Source organism: Arachis hypogaea, chromosome 6, assembly GCF_003086295.3.
Source record: "Arachis hypogaea cultivar Tifrunner chromosome 6, arahy.Tifrunner.gnm2.J5K5, whole genome shotgun sequence".
NCBI lineage: Eukaryota > Viridiplantae > Streptophyta > Magnoliopsida > Fabales > Fabaceae > Arachis > Arachis hypogaea.
In genome coordinates, this window is record NC_092041.1 from 43,640,580 (window position 1) to 43,645,970 (window position 5,391).

The 5,391-nt window shown below is 40.7% G+C and overlaps 1 non-coding gene across 1 annotated transcript; it reads right to left on the reverse strand.

Moving 5' to 3' along the window:
• On the reverse strand, positions 1-108 carry LOC112699673 (small nucleolar RNA R71). The gene has a single exon (XR_003152618.1). It is a non-coding gene; the product is annotated as a small nucleolar RNA R71 (small nucleolar RNA).
• Positions 109-5,391: the final 5,283 nt, after the last annotated feature.

A 5,391-nucleotide genomic window follows, 5' to 3' on the forward strand; every position in this document is an offset into this window, starting at 1 on the left:
AAGCTTAGAGTGGATGTTCAGACCTTCAAACAAAAAGATGGTGAATCCCTCTATGAAGCATGGAAAAGATACAAGCAGATGACCAAAAAATGTCCTTCTGACATGCTTTCAGAGTGGTCCATTTTGGATATATTCTATTATGGCCTATCTAAGTTCTCTAAGATGTCACTGGACCATTCTGGAGGTGGATCCATTCACCTAAAGAAATTGCCTGCAAAAGCTCAAGAACTCATTGACATGGTTGCAAATAACCAATTCAGATATACTTCTGAGAGGAATTCTGTGAGTAATGGGACGCCTCAGAGGAAGGGAGTTCATGAAATTGATGCTCTGAATGCCATATTGGCTCAGAACAAAATGTTGACTTAGCAAGTCAACATGATTTCTCAGAGTCTGAATGGATGGCAAAATGCATCCAACAGTACTAAAGAGGCATCTTCTGAAGAAGAAGCTTATGATCCTAAGAACCCTGCAATGGCAGAGGTAAATTGCATGGGTGAATCCTATGGGAACACCTATAATTCATCATGGAGAAATCATCCAAACTTCTCATGAAAGGTTCAATAAAAGCACCAACAAGGCTTTTATAATGGTGGAAGAAACAGGCTTAGCAATAACAAGCCTTTTCCATCATCTTCTCAGCAATAAACAGAGCATTCTGAGCAGAGCTCCTCTAGCTTAGCAAACATAGTCTCTGATCTATCTAAGGCCACTTTAAGTTTCATGAGTGAAACAAGGTCATCCATCAGAAATTTGGAGGCACAAGTGGGCCAGCTGGGTAAGAAAATCACTGAAACTCCTCCTAGTACTCTCCCAAGCAATACTGAAGAGAATCCAAAAAGAGAGTGCAAGGCCATTGAACTAATCAAAATGGCCGAACCTAGAGAGGAAGGGGAGGACATGAACCCCAATGAGGAAGACCTCATGGGACGTCTCCCAGATAAGAAGGAGTTCCCTATTGAGGACCTAAACGAATCTGAGGCTCACCTAGAGACCATAGAGTTTCTATTGAACCTCCTTTTACCATTTATGAGCTCTGAAAACTATTCTTCCTCTAAAGAGGATGAAGATGTAACTGAGCAAGTTGCTCAATATCTAGGAGCTATCATAAAGCTGAACGCCAAGTTGTTTGGTAATGAGACTTGGAAAGATGCACCTCCCTTGCTCATTAGTGAACTAGATACATGTGTTCAGCAAATTTTACCTCAAAAGAAACAAGATCCTGGTAAATTCTTAATACCCTGTACCATAGGCACCATGACCTTTGAGAACGCTCTGTGTGACCTGGGGTCAGGTATAAATCTTATGCCACTCTCTGTAATGGAAATGATGGGGATCTTTGAGGTACAGGATGCCACATTCTCATTAGAGATGGCAGACAAGTTAATAAGACAAGCTTATGGATTGGTAGAGGACGTGTGAGTGAAGGTTAAAGGCCTTTACATCCCTACTGATTTCATAATCTTAGACACTAGGAAGGATAAGGATGAATCCATCATCCTTGGAAGACCCTTCCTAGCCACAGCAAGAGCTGTGATTGATGTTGACAGAGGAGAGCTAGTCCTCCAATTGAATGGAGACTACCTAGTGTTTAAAGCTCAAGGATCTTCCTCTGCAACCATGGAGAGGAAGCATGAAAAGCTTCTCTCAATTCAGAGTCAAACAGAGCCCTCACAAGCAAACTCTAAGTTTGGTGTTGGGAGGCCACAACCAAACTTTAAATTTGGTGTTGAACCCCCACATTCAAACTCTAAGTTTGGTGCTGGGAGGTCCCAACAATGCTCTGATGATTTGTGAGGCTCCATGAGAGCTCACTGTCAAACTATTGACATTAAAGAAGCGCTTATTGGGAGGCAATCCAATATATATATATATATATATATATATATATATATATATATATATATATTATTGTTCTTTTATGTTTTATTAGGTTCATGATCATGTGGAGTCACAAAACAATTACTAAAATTAAAAATAGAATGAAAAACAGCAGAAGAAACAGCACACCCTAAAGGAAGAGCTTACTGGCGTTTAAACGCCAGCAAGGAGCATCTGGCTAGCGTTCAACGCCAGAACAGAGCATGAATCTGACGTTGAACGCCAGAAACAAGCAACATTCTGGCGTTTGAATGCTAAGATTGCACCCTGAGGAAAGCTGGCGTTAAACCAGAAACAAGCATGGAACTGGCATTTAACGCCAGAAACATGCTGCAGATTGGCGTTGAACGCCCAAAACAAGCAAGGAGCTGGTGTTTAACGCCAGAAACAAGCATCAATCTAGTGTTAAACGCCAGGATTGCATGCAGAGGGCGTTTTACACGCCTCATTGGTGTAGGAATGATAAATCATTGACACCTCAGGATCTGTGGACCCTACAGAATCATCTCAGGATCTGTGGACCCTACAGAATCATCTCAGGATCTGTGGACCCCACAGGATCCCCATCTACCTCAACTCACCTTCTCTTCTCTTCACACAATCCAAAAACACTCTTCCCCAAACATTACTCACCAATCACCTCAATCCCTCTTCCCAATTACCCCTTCACCACTCACATCCATCCACTATATAAACCCCTCTATCCTTCTTTATTTTCACACAACACAACCCTCTCTTCTCCCCCTTGGCCGAATACACAACCATCTCCCTTTCCTTTATATTTTCTTCTTCTTCTTCTTCTATTCTTTCTTCTTTTGCTCGAGGGAGAGCAATATTCTAAGTTTGGTGTGGTAAAAGCATAGTTTTTTTTGTTTTTCCATAACCACTTATGGCACCTACGGCTGGAGAAACCACTAGAAGAGGGAAAGGGAAGACAAAAGCTTCCACCTCCGAGTCATGGGAGATGGAGAGATTCATCTCAAAAGCCCATCAAGACCCCTTCTATGAAGTTGTGGCCAAGAAGAAAGGGATCCTTGAGGTCCCTTTCGTTCTCAAGAAAAATGAGTATCCGGAGATTCGACATGAGATCCAAAGAAGAGGCTGGGAAGTTCTGACCAACCCCATTCAACAAGTTGGAATCTTAATAGTCCAAGAGTTCTATGCCAATGCATGGATCACTAGGAACCATGATTGAAGTATGAACCCAAATCCAAAGAATTATTTTACAATGGTTCGGGGGAAATGCTTAGATTTCAGTCCGAAAAATGTGAGGTTGGCGTTCAACTTTCCTATGATGCAAGAAGATGCATGATGAGCGGATAATTTGTACGCTTTTTGGCATTGTTTTTAGTATGTTTTTAGTATGATCTAGTTAGTTTTTAGTATATTTTTATTAGTTTTTAGTTAAAATTCACTTTTCTGGACTTTACTATGAGTTTGTGTGTTTTTCTATGATTTCAGGTATTTTCTAGCTGAAATTGAGGGACCTGAGCAAAAATCTGATTCAGAGACTAAAAAGGACTGCAGATGCTGTTGGATTCCGACCTCCCTGCACTCGAAGTGGATTTTCTGGAGCTACAGAAGCCCAATTGGCCCGCTCTCAACGGCGTTAAAAAGTAGACATCCTGGGCTTTCCAGCAATATATGATAATTCATACTTTGCCCAAGATTTGATGGTCCAAACCGGCGTTCAAAGTCACCATCAGAATTCCCAGCGTAAAACGCCGGAACTGGCACAAGGATGGGAGTTAAACGCCCAAACTGGCATAAAAGCTGGCGTTTAACTCCAAGAAGAGTCTCTACACGAAAATGCTTCAATGCTCAGCCCAAACACATACCAAGTGGGCCCGGAAGTGGATTTTTATGTCATTTACTCATCTTTGTAAACCCTAGGCTACTAGTTCTCTATAAGTAGGACCTTTTACTATTGTATTTTCATCTTTGGATCATTTTAGATCTTTTGATCATCTTTGGATGTCTAGTTCTTAGATCATTGGGAGGCTGGCCTCTCGGCCATGCCTAGACCTTGTTCTTATGTATTTTCAACGGTGGAGTTTCTACACACCATAGATTAAGGTGTGGAGCTCTGCTGTACCTCGAGTATTAATGCAATTACTATTGTTCTTCTATTCAATTCCGCTTGTTCTTGTTCTAAGATATCACTTGTTCTTCAACTTGATGAATGTGATGATCTGTGACACTCATCATCATTCTCACCTATGAACGTGTGCCTGACAACCACCTCCGTTCTACCTAAGATTGGGTGGATATCTCTTGGATTCTTTAACCGGAATCTTCGTGGTATAAGCTAGAATTGATGGCGGCATTCAAGAGAATCCGGAAGGTCTAAACCTTGTCTGTGGTATTCTGAGTAGGATTCAATGATTGAATGACTGTGACGAGCTTCAAACTCCTGAAGGCTGGGCGTTAGTGACAGACGCAAAAGAATCACTGGATTCTATTCCAACCTGATTGAGAACCGACAGATGAATAGTCGTGCCGTGACAGGGTGCGTTTAACATTTTCACTGAGAGGATGGGAGGTAGCCACTGACAACGGTGAAACCCTTGCATACAGCTTGCCATGGAAAGGAGTAAGAAGAATTGGATGAAGACAGTAGGAAAGCAGAGAGACGGAAGGAACACAGCACCTCTATATGCTTATCTGAAATTCCCACCAATGAATTACATAAGTATCTCTATCTTTATCTTTATGTTTTATTCATCATTCATACCCATTTGAGTTTGCCTGACTAAGATTTACAAGGTGACCATAGCTTGCTTCATACCAACAATCTCTGTGAGATCGACCCTTACTCGCGTAAGGTTTATTACTTGGACGACCCAGTACACTTGCTGGTTAGTTGTGCGAAGTTGTGTTTATGCCATGGTATTGAACACCAAGTTTTTGGATTCATTACTCAGGATTATTTGAGTTGTGAAAAGTATTGATCACAATTTCGTGCACCAAGTTTTTGGCGCCGTTGCCGGGGATTGTTGAGTTTGGACAACTGATGGTTCATCTTGTTGCTTAGATTAGGTATTTTTCTTCAGAGTTCTTAAGAATGAATTCTAGTGTTTCAAGGTGATGTTCCTATCATCACCAAAGCTGATTGATTTTCATCAATTTAGCTCTTGAATGCAATGTCCTGCTGAAGCTTGGCTAGCCATGTCTAATTCCTTTAGACTGAAGCTTTAGACTAACAGTGCATGATTCCTGGAATTCTCATTAAGAATTTTCATATCTTTATTTTTCCTTTTCACTTAATTTTCGAAAAATTCAAAAAAATTACAAAATCATAAAATCCAAAAATATTTCTTGTTTGAGTATAGTCTCATGTTAAGTTTGGTGTCAATTGCATGCATTTTTCATGTGTCTTCAGTGATCTTCAAGTTGTTCTTGATGATTTACTTGCTCTAATCTTTAAATTCTCTTGACTTGAGTGTTTATGTTCCTCATGTGCATTCTCATTTTGTTAGTGTCAGTAGTATACAAACTGCTAAGTTTGGT